At 48.7% G+C, this 20,229-nt stretch overlaps 1 protein-coding gene across 4 annotated transcripts in view; it reads left to right on the forward strand.

Annotated features, from left to right (window-relative positions):
* Positions 1 to 20,229, forward strand: part of THAP7 (THAP domain containing 7) — a 138,561-nt gene that overhangs the window by 20,361 nt on the left and 97,971 nt on the right. For 2 of the 4 annotated variants that reach the window (XM_069200490.1, XM_069200489.1), the window contains exon 2: positions 3,405 to 3,487. The exons of the other annotated variants lie outside the window; for them this stretch is intronic. The gene's annotated coding sequence lies outside the window, so the exon portion shown is untranslated. The remainder of the gene's footprint in view (positions 1 to 3,404; positions 3,488 to 20,229) is intronic. 4 annotated transcript variants of the gene reach the window in all.

A 20,229-nucleotide genomic window follows, 5' to 3' on the forward strand; every position in this document is an offset into this window, starting at 1 on the left:
CCATCTTCACAGATCACCACACGGCCAGAACCCCCTTGAATGGATCCCTTATGTTGCGCCGGTCGTTGCCTGTGGGTCCTCAGTTGTCCACTATGTGCGTCCGACAGCGACCGTGCATAGGGTCTGTCATGAGTAGCCATGACCGGACTTAGTCCAGTCTTTCAAAGAACTGCATCTTCACAGCATACATGATTTTCAATTTGGCCGGGTACAATAGGGTGTAGCGAATATTCAAAGTTCTGAGGTGTTTTTTCACCTCAATGAAGGTCTTTGGTTTCTCTTGAACCTTGTGGTATAGTCTAGATAAATAGCAATACTTCACCCTTCCAATTGTGGGGTAGAGTTTCTCCTGGCCGCTTTAAGGATGGTGTCCCTGTCTCTATAGTTCGAGGCAGGCTATGATAGCCCTAGGAGGGACCCTGGAGGAGGTCTGGCAGTCAGCTCCCTGTGTGCCCGCTCTATCAGGAAGTACTCGGAGTTCCATTGGTTTCTAGTCCTATGCATCCAGGTTTCAAGGAACTGCTCAGGGAATTGCCTCTCTGCTCCCTCAGGGAAACGTAGTAGGCAGATATTATTTTGCCTTGATCAACCTTCTGCGTCCTCTGCCCTGGCTTCCAGTGTTGTTGTGACTGACGTTACATTTTTCATCTACTGTTTGAGCTATTGCAACTCAGCTTGCAGGGAGGTGATAACTGTTTCCTTCTCTGAGATCTTGTCAGCTTCATTGCACAGATCCGCTCCAAGGAGATTTACTTATATGGAAACATTAGCTATTTGACCCTGAGATCCCTGTATGGCCTCCAGCAGAGTAGTTCTCGAGAGCACCTCTTGTTCGTCAAGTGCCCAGTACTGGGAGTCCCAGGCCTGTCTGGTCATCCGCTATGTGGTCTGACGTGGGGTTCCATACTAAGTAATAGAGTTACTCTGGGATTGTCTCTGCTCTTGGTCTTTACCCATTGTGCTAACTGCTGTTGTCGTGGGGCTGGTAATCAAAGCTACAAGTGGCGCACCGCAGTATTGTGTTGCTGTCCTGTGCTGCAGTTCCACATATGCATGCGTTATGCAGTGTCCATGTCACGCTGTGGACACTGGAGTACCAATGGCCAGTGCTGGGCCTTCAAACAGCTGCCGTGCACGTGCAACGCTTATTTAGTTAGGGCCCCCAATTATCCGTTATAGTCAGTTCCTCGTTATGGGACCGCCGTTCCAGTGGGGGGCACTCAGTGAGCATTGGCCATCCAAAAAAACTCGGAGACCATGGTGGGCTTAGTGCTGCGATTCCCAGGCGGGACGGAGCGGAGATTCTTGCTTGCGCCGATGTGCTGGCACATTTCACAGGAGCCCGAGGTGCTTCCAAGTGGCTCAGACGGGTGAAGCAGCACTATAGGATTTACGTGCTGGGACAGAGCCGCCCTGGTGCTCAGTCGGTCTCGCAGAGCTATGGTGCAGGCTCCTCTCCGTGGAGGCAGAGCCAGCACAAGCAAAGGCTGGGTCGACATAGAGCCTGCTAGAATGACGGCAATATATTTTGGACATGTTAGAGGTCTTTCATCGGGGGATAATCAATTGTTCTTTCCTGTAAAACAAATATTTTTTTGCAATTATTTAATCAAGGAAGTAGGATCATAAAAGCTGGCACAATCAAACTGCTTTACCTAATGCAGTAATATTTTTAAACCACGCCTCATGCAAGCGTATTGTTGAACAATTGTGGCACCATTAAATACTGCTGTGCAGAGTCAACAGTATCACCACTACAAAAGGATGACGGACTCAGTAGGTACGAGGCTTGATGTCATGTGACAAGATGTGAGAACCAAAAGGTGAGAGGCAGGTTTTCAGTAACACAAAGTGTAGTTGATTGATGATATTCTGAATTACAACAACGTAAAGACAAAACCACAGTGTGAGTGTTAGTGGAAGTTATTCTCCGTTTATGTCTGTTCCAGATGAAAAATCAAATGAAAAAATTAGGTGGGTTTTGATTGGCTTGTCCTTTGTAATGTTTTTCTTTGCTGGGCCTTTGATAGGCAAACAATGGTTTGCTTGAAAAATGTCCTTTAAACTCTCTTTCTGCCTGAAGGATGCCCCATCTCTTGTTGATGGTTCTTTTGATAATTTGACCAGTGGTGGGAACTTTAGAGACACATTCCATCCTTCCCATGTCTTTCTTTTCTGTCTTTTTAACAACTATTATTTGGATCTTTTACTTATTCTTTCTTGGGCATCTTTAATAACATCAGGAGAATATCTTCGGGTCTTTAATCTTTTGCAAAAGTCAATTTTTCCTCTTTCATGTCTCTTGGTTAAGAGTAAGGTAGATGTTTTTTTTACGGACTCTGGACGGAAAGGTTGGAAATGTAATAAATTGTTCTGTGAGTCTGCATCAGATGCTAGTTTTGCTGCCCACTACTTCCAATAAGTCACCTAGAAATGGTGCATTAGTTTGACTGATGTGGTGGCTGAATGTAATCTGTACACTTTGTTTGGCTGAGTTCCATGTTTTTTTCAGAATTAGTGTTTCTTCTGTACTGTTCTTAATGATGAATACAGTTATGTATCAAAGGCCCCCCAGTCCCCTTGGTGTGTGGGGTTGGGGTGAGCTCCAGGGGGCCTCCTCAGCACAGTAACCTGGCATTGAGAGTTCCTGAGTGCGTCTGGAAGGGGCTGGGTGGCTCGATGTACTTTGCAGGCTGTCCCTCTTAAGTTTCTTTACGCCACTGGATGAATATAGCATTGATGTTATGGAGATAAATGACAAGACACTGCTGCCACCCTTGGCCATATGCTAGTCTTTACATTTAGCCATGAAGATGTTTGCATAGCTTTATGCTCCAGACAAACCCATTAGTTCCAGTTTCTTTGTTGATACCATGCGTTGTTCTATTGAGAATAACTGTGGCAGAAGTAGAAATGTAATAGTTTGTCCTGAAAACTCTGTTAGTTGCTATATCCTCAGTGTTAACAATGTCAGTTCTACTGCCTTTATTTCAACCTCATGTGGAAATAAGTAAAGGGAATTTACACCAAATGTGCAAAAGGACAGAACTCCTTCAAGTTTGCTAGGTTGAATTTAGATATCTTGGTCCGACTCAGTGATGTCTTTGGCGTATGATTTGGTTTTGCACCAAAATATATAATCCCCAAAAGAGGGAAAATGATGCAGGAGGTCTTGAGTGGTGGGAGAAAAGGCAGGAGCTGGAATCAAGGCTAGGTACCTTGTTATTCAGCAGCCATGTCATTCTACAGTGCCAGCTGTAAGCTCTTAAGAAAAGGTTGGGGCCCATGCACTTATGATTTACAAATTAAGGACTATTGCTCTTTTACCTGTAATAAAAGAGACTGGCATTTCTGGCAGCAATGTTTATATTGAAAGGACTGACTTTTTATCTGTAACCTTCTAGGGAAGATGCCTACTGGCCTCTCTATGTAAAAGGTCCATCCACTCTTGCACAGCCTACCAATGTCGTGTGGAAAATTGAGAAGGGTGAGTATATATTTGTGTCTGTCTGTGGGTTGTAAGTGACGTCTGTAGTAACGTCTGATAGAGTGCATGGTGGAGTCCATTGGGCTTCATATGTGTGTGGCATTCAAGATGGTGGGAGACTTTGTGTAATAGCTGCATAGGCACATGTCAGACCTGGGAGCATGCATCTTCTGCCGCTCCCTAGTAGTTATGCCTTTACGTGGAGAACATAGCCATCAAGGTCTAAAAATGACTGCAGTGCATCAGCCACTCTTACCTTCTGGTATCTGCATCCCTGAAAATTCAGACCCTATGTTTGAGGCCAATAAACCTTTCCTCATGCATATCAAACTGTCCTGGGAGGCAGAACAAAATACTGTGACTCAAGTATGCACTAACCATGTGGTGCCTATATTATAGAATTAGTGGAAGCCTCCAATTTCGAAACTGCAACACAGTCATTGTCTGCTGCCGCTCCCCAGTATTTGTTTCATAATGTGGGGGAGGCATCCCTTGAAGCCTATGAAGTTGTCTTAGTGCCTCTGCTATAGTGTTATCAGCCCCTACATCATAAAGATTTGGGCCCTCTGTCTGGGGCCAATACATTTTTCTCTTTGATCAGCTGAAAGTGGCGTAGGAGGCAGGGCCATGCCACAACACCAACTAGCACTAGCCTACGAAAACAGGAGGTGACCACCCCCCAAAATCGAAAGTGCAGATACCTACTGGTTAGGTTTGACCATAAGAACACAGTCTCTCGACCATTACTTGGTTCTATGATCTCTCAGCATCCAAGGACAGAGCTACACACTTATGTAGCTAAGAATGAACACGTTCTAGAGAGGGAGTCATGCCAACTGCTTCCTCCTTTCCATACAAGGACAAAGCTTGGGCCAAGATGCAGATGGAAGTGCTGCTATTATGGACATCCAAGGAGATAGTCCTGCCTATCCAAGGAGAAAACATTAGATTGCATCTTTCATGAATGTGGCCTCTCAGGAAAAGGTTAGAGCTCAGCTGATTCTGAGGCATGTGAAAGTTGTTGGACTGCATCACACCAGGACCAGAAGTCAGACCCAGACATCTCATCCAGAAGTAATTTGTGTCGCAGATGGATGCATACATTTTTATATATTTTGCTACTGGCAGTCCTTTTTTTCACTAGTTTCTAAAGAAGGCAGGGTTGCAGGGGCACTTTAAGAATCAGATTTATTATTTTTTTCCAAATGTTTATTCTATTGTTGCATACTGCATGAGAAGTTATTAAGCACCTACCTTTGCTGTATTCTGTAACCGTAGCGACAATTAGTGCAGGCTTGATGCTTGTGTTCGTGTACAGAACATGAGTGATAGCCCCACAGTGAGTGAGTGGATCATGACTACAAACAAAAACACCAGGACAACACTTGGGCAGTGCTTCATTTGTAATAAATATAAGTGCCAGGGTTGTCGTCAAGAGGCCACTGCAGCTTACACCACCCACAGCCCCCCTGCTATGCCAATAACAGTACTGCACAGCTACTAACCGTCACACTCCTACAAGTGCGGGAATGCAGACTATTCCAGTCCCCGAAGATATATACAAATGGTCTGGGCAGCAGGTACTAGTCATTAGGTTGAACATAGCAGCGTGCAAGCGCTGCTCTTCTCAACATGTTGTAATTTATTCTGTGGGCTTTAGCCACGACTATCTCACTCCCATCACTTTCATTTGTTCCTGGGCCTTCCTTGTTACATGGATTATTGCACTGTTCCTTAGTGTGGCAAATAATTTTTTCTTTTGCCTCACCGCCTCACTCATGGCAGTATATTGTTTATTCGTCTTCCTTGATTTCAGGCATCTTGCTCTTTCTTTGTGATGTCTGTGGGGACCTTTTTTCTTATTTTGTATTTTAACTCGACACAAAGGCATTGGAGCACTTTATTTATTTATTTTGCTGTTTTATATAGCGTGAACTCGATACAAAGGTATTACAGCCCTTTACATGAACACGGGTTACATTACGCAAGGACACATTAATTTTTGGTAGGGGAGAGTAAGTGATTTGCTCAGAATCACAGGATGTTGAGCCAGTGCCGAAACTCGAACCATGTTCCAAGGGCCAGAGCTCCTCTGGCCCTTGTGCCACATCCTCTGTCCTAGGTCTCTTTGTCTTGTGCCTGTTGGGCAGACTGGGAATAACTAGCTTTTTTATATAGCGCTCGGTAATACAGGTTCTGCCATTTCATAACACTGCAAAGCAGGTGCCATTCTTAACAAAATTGCTATAATTAATCTGTTGTTCTCTTTGCACACAGTCAATGTTTTGAAAAGTTAGGCTGGTATTGCCAATGTAGAGGAATAATTCATTTGAACATTTAACACACAGAAACATATGTCTGCCCCCTTTTCTTTGCTCCTGACTTTTTTGGCTCCCTCATTCTCCGAGTTAAATGTCACAAAGGTTCCTCTTTGTGACTTGTTTGGTGCTATAAAAATGTAGGTAAACACACTAGAAAGGGTTGCATCTCTAGGGTATCACAGCCAGTCTGTAGGAATGAGGCAAAACCACTCTCAAGATGGTGGCCTTGTTGTGTCCTCTCTCCTGCAGGGACAGGCGTGGGAGGGTTGCTGTAGCATCTGGCATAAATTTACTTCACTCCAAAGTAAAACACATAGGTAAAAGACATTTTCATTTACAATGCCAATAGCTCCAACTTTCACAAATGTGAGACCCATTGCATTGCAAATGCTTGTTTAATTTTTCTAGAGTTTCCACCTCACTAATTTGCCTGCTTATGTTTGACCAGGTTAAATGCTGGCTATCCATTCATAAACATTGACTCAAATCAGCTATAAACGTGTTGAAAAGCATGCATCCAAGAAGCACCTATGGGAATTATAGATCTCCTTTTTCTAATTTAATTGGCCTAGAAACCTTCTTTGAACTATAGACTGTTGAGAGATAATTTCCTTAGGGCGCGCTGCAGGCTCACCTTAGTGTTGAGGTGTTTTGAATTTGTCTTCTAATAATAGTGTCTACGTGCGTACCAGTAACTACTTATTGCCAGTGTAGGAAGGTATGGTAGATGCATTAGCAATAAGTTCCAAGAAGAAATAGTTTATGTTGACTTTCAGGTTTAATTCCATTAAACCCTTCTGCCACAGAACATACAACTTACACTGTCATCTCTCCATCTACATATCAAATGTTCTTCAGACTCCAAAGCTTCTCTATGCCTCTTCGTAATATTTCATCTTAACCATCACTGCATTCTCACTGAATGTTACATTTCTCAACTGTTAGAGTGCCACACATGGTTGTTAAGTATTCCAAAGAACTCGTAGTATTCTTGGTAATCATGAAACTATTATTTACCCATTAAACTGCCTCTCCTTAGCATGAGGTACTTTGCTTACTTCCTTCTTCTTCCCTGTTGTATGGCTTCTCCTCAGATAGTAGTAGCCCACACCTTAGTCACTGAAGAAGTGCTCATTATAGCAGCACAGGCTTTTATTTGCATTTTGAATACATAACTCTTAATTATAATTGGTTGAACAGGATGATATCTACCATAATAAAAAGAAAACAACTTGAACTAGATGAACAAGTTACTTACCTTCGGTAACACTTTTTCTGGTGGATACAATAGCTACCTCTGGATTCCTCACCTTATGGATTCCTCACCTCATGAATTCTCCCATGCGCCAGCATCCGACGGAAAATCTTCTCAGCTCTCCATGTGGACAAGGACGTCACCGTGCCAATAAGAGGTCATTGACGGCGTGCTGACGTCAGTTTCACCCAGTTTGTACCTGCCTTTGAGGCAAACAGGTGAAAACAGACCTCACAATAGCTCCAATAAATACATATAAACATAAAACCACCATGAAGCAATAGAATCAAAACCATCATTTATTTATATATACACATAATTACCAAAATCTATATACACTTGTAAAACAAACATCTTAGTGTAACCAGACAGGCAACGTGGAGGTGGGTGGGACTGAGAGGAATCCACAGGTAGCTATTGTATCCACCTGAAAAAGCGTTACCGAAGGTAAGTAACTTGTTCTTCTGATGGATACAACTATCTGTGGATTCCTCACCTTATGAATAGTGTCCCAAAGCAGTACCGCTCTCGGAGGTGGGTGCCTGTCTGATTACACCTAGAAATCCTGCAACACAGATCGTGCAAAATGGCCGTCCCTCCTAACCTCAGAGTCCAAGCAGTAATGCTTTGCAAAGGTGTGGAGGGACACCCAAGTTGCTGCCTTGCCAATATCCACCACTGGAACCCCTCTTGCCAGGGCCGAAGAAGCGGACTTAGCCCTGGTGGGATGGGCTCTGATACCCTCAGGGGGAACTTTTCTTTGCCAACGAGTAGCAAATCTTGATACAAAGAATGACTCACCTGGAGCTTGTTCTTTTATGGACTGCTCTGCCCTTCCTCTGTCCAATATACCCCACGAACAGCTGGTCCTCCAGGCGAAAGTCTTTCGTCCTTTTAATATAAAAACTAAGAGCCCTTTTATGGTCCAAACGGTGAAGCCTCTCTTCCTCCTTCGAGGGGAGAGGAGGAGGGTAGAAAGATGGAAGGGTAATGGTCTGCCCTATATGAAAAGGAGTGACAACTTTCGGTAGGAAAGCCGCCCTGGTTTTCAACACCACTTTATCCGGGAAGAACAGGGTGAAGGGGAGTTTAACTAAAAGAGCTTGAAGCTCACCAACCCGCCTAGCGAAAGTTATAGCAATGAGAAAAACAGTTTTAAGCACCACAAACTGACGTCAGCCCGCCGGCGAGGACCTCTTATTGTCACGGTGACGTCAGTCGGAGTCGCGTGGAGCAGTACAATTGTGACATCCTCGTCGACATGGAGAGCTGGGAAGAAGATTTTCCTTCGGATTCTGGCGCATGGGATGCTGACGCATGGGAGAATTCATAAGGTGAGGAATCGATAAGGTGAGGAATCCACAGGTAGTTGTATCCATCATAAAAGCTATTTATGTATGGACCTGGGAAATCTGAGAACTCTGCCTTTTTATGCAAAGGTGGTACCCCCATTGCTGCCAAAAGCTCATGATCTTGAAGCCCTACTACCAACCTTTAATTGCTCCCTGCCCACACTAGAGTGTTAGTTATAGCGGTGGCTTTTCCATAGCACTCCACACCTTTTTCCATTGTGCTGCCAGTCACACAGAACATAACTGTCCCGGGGCAGAATCACAGCACTGGCCTGCTTTGTCGAACTTTATTGTAAATGCTTTACGATTCAAAATCAGACCATCTGCCCACCTCCTCTCCCCCACAAAAAAGGACAAAGCAAACACACTTTGTGACTCCCTGCTATATTTTCATAGGCCTACCAAGGAATAGCTTCACTTTTGATTCACACACTGCTTATGTGGCTTATTAGGAATTCATTTATAGCCCCCCCCAACTGAATAAGGGGCATACGTCCTTTAAAAAGTAAAAGCAAGGGCACTAATTAGCATAGCAGTGCTTAGTGCGTCACAGGAAGTATTGGCACAATCCTTCATTTTCAGAGGCATCAGCCTATTTTACAATCAAAGCTAGACTACAATTCTTTTTTTTTTTTATAGATGCAATATAGGAATCTTAATATTTGTACGGAATGCAAGTGTTCATTTCTTACTCATACAGGCATGTGCATCTACTTTAACTGAGAAGGCAAAAATACACTTATAAAATAATGCAGGTATATCTGAACAATAAATCATTTGTGTATTACAAAATGATGAAGAAGCATAAATTGAGTCAAACACATTGTTTAATATGTTATGCACTTTTAAAGCTGTCTATAGCTTGAACTTTTCAAGCTGAGATCAGGGATAATATTTGAAGTTAAAGGCAATAGGAAGCGATATGTATGATGCCATAAAAAATGTAACCTTCTGTGATGAGGTTTGCACTGTACATAAATAACTGTAACCCTACATATGCAGATGAAAAATAATTAATTTTTGTAAATCACTTGCATATTTTCCAAATATAAAGTTTTATTTGAGTTTAAAATTGACCCGGTGAACTCATTTTAACAATGGCAATGAAAGGTGTTGGGTGTATTTTCTAAAGAGTTATTTGTTTGGTGTCAGATGCTCATTTCCTGATGGTGTTTTTTAGCATCATCACACAAACGCATCCTATTTTTTATTTTTAGGTCTTGGTTATACAGCGCATGCGCTGTCTCTTCGAGGCATGTTGCTCACAGTGGGCTTACAGCCCACCCATAGCTTACCATTTCATTCACTTAAACATCTCTTGTATCCTTGATTCATATTTGTCCATGGCATGCATCATGCCTCTTCTTGTGTTTGGCCCTCCCCTTGAGCATGGACTGAGTACTTGTCTCCATCCACAGCTCCTGTTTTTGGAGCTGCTTTTTTATTTGTGTTTAAGCACTTCATATGAGTTCTTGTGTTTTCAGTCTCTTGTTTTCCTTCCCGCCACCGTCCACCTCCATTCCTGTTGCTTCTTTTCCCTCTATAGCCCGTTACAGTTTAATGCAGAGAGGATGTGGTGTAATGGCCAGAGCTGCTGATTTTGGAGCTGGGGCACCAGGTCTCGGCGTACTCTTGACATCCCTGCTCGTTGCTCTGCCTCCCGTGGCTCCACCCTCTAAGTAGAGCCCTTTCCCTGGCTCCTTTGAACTCCTGACCCCTTTCAGGAGTTTGAGGCCCTCCTCCACCCGCAGGCTTCTGCCTGCGCCTCATCCCTGGTGTCTAGTGGGAGAGCTCTGTTTTCCTAGTAGGCTACCTTCTGCCTCTCTCCTCCTTTTGCTTTGCTTTGCTCTCTGCTTCACTACTGTCCCTTAGTGCTCCTTTTCCTTTTTCTCTCTCACTCCATTCTCTCTCTCTCTCTCTCACTCACTTTCGCTCTCTCTCTCTCTCTCTCATTTTCGCTCTCCTCCTCTCTTTCCTCGCCACTGCTGCCCCATGAGGCCTGCCCTCTTTTTTCAGCTCCGCCCCCTTTTTCACTCCGTTTTTCGTCACCCTCCCAGCTGTCCTCTCCTCCCCCCCACCTCCCTACTTATTGCCGACCGCAGCGTGGCCACGCAGCGGATGTGCAAAGGCAAGCCGTCTGCGCCTGTCCGTGCCTGGACCGCGCCCAGCGTCAGAACCCCTGGCTCCCATCCCCCCCACTGCCACCACGCACGTCTTCACTACGATGCCGCCACCCTCCGTGCCCTCAACACCGGCTGCTCTCCCGCCTGCCTTCAAGCCTCCCCGCAAACCACCCGCGGACCCTTCTCCTGCCGGAACTACACCTTCACCAGCCTCCACGCCAACGACCCACCCACCAAGGCAGGATGCAACCATCTCAGATGTATCCTCCTCAACACCCGCTCCGTCCACAAGCATGCAGTAGAGCTATGGAATCTTCTCAATGCCTGACATCGCCATAGTCATCCCGGACGGCTACAAGATCAGCCGCAGGGACCGTTCCAGCAAACCAGGAGGAGGCATTGCCATCATCCACAAGAACACCCTCAGGATCACGACCAACACCGAAGACACCCTCAGCACTGCCGAACTCCTGCACTTCCAAATCCACACTGACCCAAACACCACCCTCCGACGGACCCTCGTCTACAGGCCCCCCGGCCCACGACAGCAATTCAGCGACTCCATTTCTGAAATCATCAGCACGCACGCTCTCGCAGCCACTGACAACATACTCCTCGTAGACTTAAAGTTCCACCTTGAGAACACCAACGACAACAACACCGCCACCCTGCTCGACAACCTCTCCAACCTCGACCTCAAACAGCTTGTCACGACACCAACCCACTCTGCAGGACACACACTTGACCCTATTTTCTCTGCCAGCAATCACGTCTCTTTCAGCCACACCACCGAACTCCACTGGACAGACCACTGCTGTATCCACTTCTCCTTCAAGAAACCCACAACACACCACAACCCACAACGGATCCCCCACCGCAGTTGGAACAAGGTCACCAAAGACCAACTTATTGCGACCCTCTCCCAGAACCCACCCATCGACACCACCCACACTGATGCAGCTGCCCGCAACTTCAGGCAATGGGTCTACAGCTGTACCAATACTTTTGCCCCAATCAAGAATCCCTCTAATAGACGCACCGACAGAAAGGCGTTCTGGTTTACCGCCGACCTCCACGAATCTAAGCAAAGCTGCCGAAGACTCGAAAGAAAGTGGTGCCAAGATCATACTCTGGACAACCACACAGCCTTCAAAAATGCCATCCGCAGACACCACCAACTCGTTCGAGCCACCAAAAGAACCGCCTTCAAAGACCGAATCAACAAGAGCGCACACAGCCACAAGGAGCTCTTCAACGTCGTGAAGGAACTCTCCAACCCCAGCTCCAACGCCAACGACACCCCGCCATCCCAAGACCTCTGCGACTCCCTAGCCTCCTACTTCCACCGCAAGATTGCAGACATCAGCAACAGCTTCAGTTCCCAGACCACCCTGGCAACCACCAACACCACAGATTCACCTCCGACCAACCCCCTGCTCTCCTGGACCCCCGACAACGACACCATCGAAGTCATGAACACTATCCACTCCAGCTCTCCATCTGACCTCTGTCCTCACCACATCCTCAACAAAGCAAGCTCCGTCAACACACCCCAACTACGGAAGATCATCAACAGCTTCTTCGAGTCTGCCACCTTCCCGGACAGCTGGAAACATGCCGAGATCAACGATCTCCTAAAAAAAAAACAGGGCGGACCCAAAGTCCTTAAGAACTTCCAGCCTATCACCTTGCTCCCCTTCCCAGCAATAGCCATCGAGAAGGCCATCAACAGACAAATAACCTGCTTCCTAGTGGAGGACAACACCCTGGACTCTTCTCAATCCGGATTCCACAGCAACCACAGCACCAAAACCATCCTCATCGCCACCACCGACGACATCAGAGCCATACTGGACAGCAGCGAAACCGAGGCCCTCATCCTCCTGGACTGCGTTCAACACCGTCTGCCACCACACCCTATGCTCATACCTCAGCAATGCTGGAATCCGCGATAGAGTCCTGAACTGGGTCACCTCCTTTCCCACTGGCAGAAGCCAGAGAGTCTGCCTCCCCCCCCCCCCCATTCCACTCGTAGGCCACCAAAATCATCTGCAGCGTACCCCAGGGTTTGTCCCTCAGCCCGACCCTCTTCAACTTCTACATGGCCCGCTCGCTAACATCGCCCGATCCCACAACCTCAACATCATCTCATGCGCCGACAACACCCAGCTGATCCTCACCCTCACCAAAAACTCCGCCAAGTTCTTAATTAGTCTTGATCTCATCAATTGAAGGGTACATTTTTGTTTCAGGGGCAGGGGGAAATAGCAGTTGTCTTTTCAAGGGGTAAAAACTTCTTTCAAGGTATAAGGTGATTGAATCATCTGAAACATGCAGTACTTTTTTGTTTGCTTCATGAATGTGTGCTTTATATATTTTGAACTGAACCTTACTTTCAGGTGATGCGGAGGTATCACCTTTTTATCTCCACTGTCTGTCAGATTGCCAATTAGCTCCTGAGATCAGTAGCAAATAATTTATTGATGTTTTGATTGATTCTGGGGGTAATTACCATTACAGTAAGTGTTTTATTTAAAGCAGTTCTTATCAAGCAATTGAAAGTTGGGAGAAGAGCAGTAGGCGGAATGTTAGGAGAAGAATGCAGGATATATTGCTGCATTTCTTTGCTTAGTTCCAGAATGTGGTCAAATTGTGACCACATTATGGAAGTGATTTTGAGGTCTAGCGCGCAAGCACAAGTTTTTTGTGAGCTTTTAACCACGGCTATCACTATCACTTGTTCCTGGGCTTGGCTTTCAAAAACCCTTTGTAATTATTGGTAAATGCTTTACGTTTGTCTCTCCTTGGGGCAGTTTAGTTACCGCTTTGGACACCGACCCCGTTACATGGATCATTGCACTTTTGCTGACACGTTTGACTGTGAGCAAACTTTTTTCCTTTTGTGTCTCTCCTTTGCGCTCACGCTCTCATGGTGGCTGTGGCGCTTTGAATCGTCTTGCTTATGTCAACTGTTCTACTTTTCATTTTCAATTTAAGTGGCAAGAAAAGTCCAGTTAGGAATTTACAACGTTAACAGCTCTAACTCGAGCAAACGCAAGACCAGTGGCATTTCAAATGCTTGTTATATGATTTTATTGGTATGGCTTTTGGAGTCAAAGCAGACTACTGAATATAGTGATTGAGTGGCCTGTCGAAAGTAGTGGCCGAATCCCAAGCAAGGAAAACTCTAGAATGTATGGAAAAAAACAAAATCAAGAGCATGGCCTCAAATAGCATGTGTGGAAAGCAACTGACTCACGTCATGTTTATGAAAATTTCACTTTGTAGAGAAACAAATGAATGCAGGAAATGGTCCATCCAGTTATTGAAATCTCAACTACAACGAAGTGGTTTGGTGTATTAGCTAATGGATGGGCAGTATTGACAATGTCTTCCGATAGACGTCCGTACCAGCCTGGAGCATGATATATTGCCCAACAGTGATGGAAGAGGTAGCATGTAGAAACAAAGAGCCTATTAGTTCAAAAAAACTAAGGGGGGTCATTACAATCCTGGCGGACGGTGTTAAAGGTGCGGTAATACGGCAAACAGGCTGGGGGACAAAAAAAGGGAATTATGACCCTGGCGGAAACCGCCAACAAAGACAGCCACTTTAACACACCGCCCGCCACGGTGGTACAGACAAGCAGCGCGGCGGTCACCGCCAACAGACAGGCGGAAGACAATGTACCGCCCATAGTATCACAACCCGCCAATCCGCCACCTTTTCCGGGGCGGATTCTCCGTGGATAAAAACACGGCGGAAACAGTTTCTGCAATGGGAAAACGCTCACCTGAACACATCCCACGAGGAAGGAGGACTCCATGGAGCCGGAACTCCAAATTCTACCGGCCCTTGTATTCCTGCTCATCTACGAAGACCAACGCCAGCGCCAGTGACGACAGCGGTGAGTACTGCACCTATGACATAGGGGAGGGGGGAGGCAAAAGTTAGGGGGACACACGCAACACCCCCACCCCACCCTTGCATATTACAACACACACACACCAAAGCATTCACAAAAATCACATCAACAACCCACAACCCCCCCGGAAGAAAGCAAAGACAAAACGAAATCAGTCCAAACATTGTAATGTATCAATATACATGTCTCAAAAATATACAGATATATTAGCAAATCATACAAAAGTATATACATTCCGAGAAGTAGTGCAGATATGCACATATAAATGTCCGTGCACCACTAGTCCAAAAATGCATGGGCGAGGCCCACAAAAGATACCTGTCCACACACGGAGAGAACACTGCCGGGGCATCAGATAGAAATACTACAGGCACCTCAGAGGGAAGGGAAGGGGGGGCACCTCAGTCGGAGGAGTGCAAAGCCAGATCCACGACGGGGCTCCATGTCCACTGTTCCATCCTGGGGAGTGCAAAGCCACAGTCTCTCAAGTCTCTACAGTGGGTGGGTTGCCCACTGTTCCATCCTGGGGAGTGCAAAGCCACAGTCTCAAGTCTCTACAATGGGTGGCTTGCCCACTGTACCATCATGGGGAGTGCAAAGCCACAGTCTCAAGTCTCTACAGTGGGTGGGTTGCCCACTGTACCATCCTGGGGAGTGCAAAGCCACAGTCTCTCAAGTCTCTACAGTGGGTGGGTTGCCCACTATTCCATCCTGGGGAGTGCAAAGCCACAGTTTCCAAAATAGATAACAGCCTCCACTGGTTCTGGAGGGGGACTGGTGCCCAGACTGGATTAGTCTCCCCGTGGAAGTTCCTGTACCGTCCCTGTCCCACCTGCACATGGGATAACGATGCTTGATGTGGCGGACATTTCATTCTTCCCCGTTGCATGCCCTGTTCAGCGGTGCTTTGCCATGGCGGTTCTGGACTGTTCAGCGGTTCTTTGCCATGGCGGTCTCTGGACTGTTCAGCGGTGCTTTGCCATGGCGGTCTCTGGACTCTTCAGCGGTGCTTTGCCATGGCGGTTCTGTACTGTTCAGCGGTGCTTTGCCATGGCGGTTCTGGACTGTTCAGCGGTGCTTTGCCATGGCGGTCTCTGGACTGTTCAGTGGTGCTTTGCCATGACTGTCTCTGGACTCTTCAGCAGTGCTTTAACATGCCGGTTCTGGACTGGGCATTGGTGTGTGGCATGACGTTCCCTCATTGCCCAGCGGGGCTGTGGCAGCCGGGGACCTCCTGGGCACTGACTCCGGCGGTGGTCTCCTGACCAGTGACAATACTTGGGCCCTCCTGGGCACTGACTCTGGCGGTGGTCTCCTGACCAGTGACAATACTTGGGCCCTCCTGGGCACTGACTCTGGCGGTGGTCTCCTGACCAGTGACGATACTTGGGCCCTCCTGGGCACTGACTCCGGCGGTGGTCTCGTGACGATACTTGGGCCTTCCTGGGCACTGACTCTGGCGGTGGTCTCCTGACCAGTGACGATACTTGGGCCCTCCTGGGCACTGACTCTGGCGGTGGTCTCCTGACCAGTGACGACGGTGCTGGCGGTGGCGTCCCGACCGCCGGGAAGGATGCTGCCCTTCTCCGCCGTGCTGTTTACACTAGGCTGTGCAGACTTCCTCTGGCCCTTCCCCACCTTTGGAGGAGTCACAGCTGACTCTGCAATCCCCCTGTGAGTTGTTTTGCCACCAGGAGTCTTCACAGGGTCCCGTCGGCCACTTTCCAATCTCAGAGCCTTTACAGGGGGTGGGCTGCCAGTGCCTTGGCTCCGGGTCACACTGCCAGTCCTGGTGGCCGGTGCACTCCACACACCTTGAACAGGCACCACTGGTATTGGAGGCTTTTTGGCTGAGGTGCTATGATGGGACTGATGAATTGGAGGGGGGGGGCAAAAAGGTCAACTTTACACAGGGACAATTTCTGACAAACACTGGGATGGGTAGTTGGAGGGGGTCTGGGAGTGGAGGAAGAGGAGGTGGTTGTAGGAGGTGTCACTTTAGGTGTTTTGGGTGCAGGTACTGGAGGCTGTCGTGAGGTTGATGGATGTTGGTGTGTGGGTGCCCGCATTTGTGTACTTTGGGAGGGGGCGTCACAGACACACTGGGAGAGGACACAGGGGACGTGTAAATGGGAGTGGGGGTGGTGAGTGCAGGTGAGCGGGGTGTGGTGCTGGGTGTTCTGGTGCGAGTCCTGGTGCCTGTAGATGTAGTGCATGCAGGTGTGAGTGTAGACGAGACTGGGAGGGAGGAGGGAGACGACGAGGAGGGGGACACAGTGGAGGCAGTGGATGTTGCTGTGTCTGCACGTGGGTGATGCTTGTGTGTGTGCCTGTGGGTTGTGTGGTGCCTATGTTTGCCTGAGCTACTTTTGTGTGTAGAGGTGTGTGCATGCTGGTCTGATGGTATGCTTGGGATAGGCTGGGGTACAGGGGATTGGGTCTGGGTGGAGGAGGTTGGAGGGGGCAGGCTAGACACAGGGACAATGGCTGCCATCAGTGCTGAGGCCAGAGATTGCAGGGTTCGCTGAAGGGCAGCATGACCAGAATGAATGCCCTCCAGGAATGCATTACTGTGTTGCAACTCCCTTTCTACACCCTGGATGGCATTCACAATGGTAGACTGCCCAACAGTGAGGGACCTGAGGAGGTCAATGGCCTCCTCACTGAGGGCAGCAGGGGTGACTGGGGCAGGGCCTCAGGTGCCTGGGGCGAAGGTGATGCCCACCCTCCTGGGTGAGAGGGCACGGGGCGAACGCTGAGGGGCTGCTGGTAGGGCAGTGCTGGTAGGGGAGGTGGCGGCTGTACCTGTAGAAGTGGGGCGCACAGATGGTGCCGCCACCACAAGGGAGCTCCCATCGTCGGACGAGTCTGTGTCGCTGGTTGGTGATCCGGTGGCCGACGTGAAACTTCCCTCGCCCTCCGTCCCACTGGTGCATTCAGAGTCCGTGGTGTGGCCCTCCAAGGGTATGTGGGATGCAGCTCCCTCGTGCTCCGGTGCCACGGTACCTCCGCCTGATGATGCTGATGCACAAAAGAACATGGAGAGCACAAAAAGGGGGGGGGGGAGACAGAAGAAAGACAGGTTGAGTGCATGGCATACCGCGACCGTTGGCGGACACTACAGACACAGCTGCCCCCTGCACTACGCCGTGCTCCTGGCCTCTACAGATGCAATTCCTGGGATCTGGCCTACATGGCTATGGTGGACCTCTGCACACATGGATACCACAGGGGCATCTATACCTGTACTTGGCACTCTACTGCGGCGGGGTAGGGAGCCACATGGCCTGCATTACGGAGGGGCCTAATCTATCTATGTCTGCCTGGCCTAGGTACACCCACAGGACTCCTCCCCCACCCAGACCCCTCCACTGCGCGCAAAGTCCGCAGAATGATGTTGTACTCACCCCCTTGCTGTGATGCCCTCAAGCGCCCATCCAACTCAGGGTAGCAGCATCCCTGATGTGATGGGTCAACTCCAGAGGCACCGTGTGTGGCTGTTAGGGGACTCTGGTTACCCCAACCTTTCCTGGCTATTGACCCCAGTGAGGACTCCCAGGACCAGGGCAGAGGAATGCTACAATGAGGCCCATGGGCGGGCTAGGAGGGTGATCGAACGCACCTTCGGCCTCCTGAAGGCCAGGTTCAGGTGCCTCCATATGACAGGTGGTTCCCTATTCTACTCACTGAAGAAGGTCTGCCAGATCATCATCGCCTGCTCGATGCTTCACAATATTGCTTTGCGACGCCAGGTGCCTTTTCTGCAGGAGGATGGTCCAAATGACGGTGTTGTGGCAGCTGTGGAGCCTGTGGACAGTGATGAGGCGGAAGCTGAGGAAGAAGACAACGACAACAGGGAGTCAGTCATACAGCAATATTTCCAGTGACACACAGATGAGAACATTTTCATTTTTAACATTACATTCACTGTCACACGTCTTACTCTATCCAGTGTGTAATTTAATGGGATTATTTGGTAACTGAGTTGTTCCTTTCCATTACGGTTTCACAGGTGTGGTTACCAACGTGTGTCATCTGCATGCATCCTTCAAGGACTTGGGATGTGTGATATTGGTATGTTGCCTTAACAACTAAAAAAGCATTTTGACACTGTCATTGATCATACATTTTACAAAATCATAGACTGACTCCAGAATGTTTTGTGGTTCAAGGGTGTTTATTTAAGTGCTCAAAAATGGAGGGGGATTGTAAAATGGTGATGGGTGATGGTGGAGGAATGTCCATGGCAGAGTCCAGTCTATTAGTCTCACAGGTGCACTGCCCATCTGGGCATAGGAAGTGGAGCTGGGGCAGTTAAAGTATGGACAGGGTAACAAAGTGGGACGGTGGGGGGACAATCAGGGTGGTCTCATTTGCTGGTGGGTGTCTTGCCATCTTGCTCTGTCCTGTTCCTGGATCTCAGGGACCGCTTGCGTGGTGGTTGTCCGTCTGCAGGGGGTGGGGTGCTGGTGTGGTGGTCCTGTGGCGGGGCGTCCTGTCCACTAGCGCCGGCGGAGGTGGTGGGCAGTTCATCGTCCTGGCTAGTGTCAGGGGCCCCTTGGAGTGCCACGGTGTCCCTCAATATCTGCTGTATGTCCTTCAGCACCCCTACGATGGTGCCCAAGGCGGAGCTGATGGTCCTGAGCTTTCCTGAAACTTGACCAGGACCGTCGCCATCGTCTCCTGGGAGTGGCGGTATGCTCCCATGATGGAGGATAGAGCCTCGTGGAGAGTGGGTTCCCTTGGCCTGTCCGCCCCCTGTCGCACAGCAGCCCTCCCAGTTCGCCTGTGTTCCTGGGCCTCCGTCCCCTGGACCGTGTTCCCACTACCACTGCCCCCAGGTCCCTGTTGTTGTTGGGGTGGTGGGTTATCCTGGGTTCCCTGTAGTGGTGGGCACACAGCTGATTGACGTGTCCTGGGTATGGAGGTTTGGGCCTGCTGGGTGGGTGCTGTGCTGATGTTACCAGAGGGTGGAAGGTCAGTGTTGGGCTGTGCCTGTGCAAGGGGAACCGACTGTCCCGAGGCCCACGATGGTCCGGGCTGGTCATCAGGCTCCAGTAGGGCAGAGCTGCTATCGTCACCGTGGGCCTCTTCTGTGGGTGGAGTGGAGATGTCTGGACCCTCCGGTGTGGTGACGGTCCTTCGTGATCCTGCAGGGGCATAAGAGCATGATTATTGCATGTGTGTGTGTCATGGTGTGCAATGGGTGGGTGAGCGTGTACCCCAGTGCTAGCATTCCTGTGTGGGGGCTTATGTGATGATGGTTAGGGGGTTGTTCTGGGTATGTGCAGTGAGCATGCTTTGGTGAGGGTTGACCATGCTTAGTTGTGTCATGCAGGGCTTGGTGTTGGGATGTGTGGTTTGTGATCTTAGTACATTAGTGAGGAGTTGGAGTGATAGGGGAGGGGGTGAGGGTGGGGGAGTGTGATAGCATGCAGGTAGGGTGGGGGATCTGATAGTTAAGATTTGACTTACCAGTGTCCATTCCTCTACCGACTCCTCCGAGGCCCTCTGGATGCATGATGGTCAAGACTTGCTCCTCCCATGTTGTTAGTTGTGGGGGAGGAGGTGGGGGTCCGCCGCCAGTCCGCTGTACCGCGATGTTGTGCCTGGAGACCGCTGAACGCACCTTCCACTGTAGGTCGTTCCACCTCTTCCTGATGTCCTCCCGATTTCTTGGGTGTTGTCCCACTGCATTGACCCTGTCGACTATTCTTCGCCATAGCTCCATCTTCCTGGCTATGGAGGTGTGCTGCATCTGTGCT

This window comes from Pleurodeles waltl, chromosome 7, assembly GCF_031143425.1.
Source record: "Pleurodeles waltl isolate 20211129_DDA chromosome 7, aPleWal1.hap1.20221129, whole genome shotgun sequence".
Lineage (NCBI taxonomy): Eukaryota > Metazoa > Chordata > Amphibia > Caudata > Salamandridae > Pleurodeles > Pleurodeles waltl.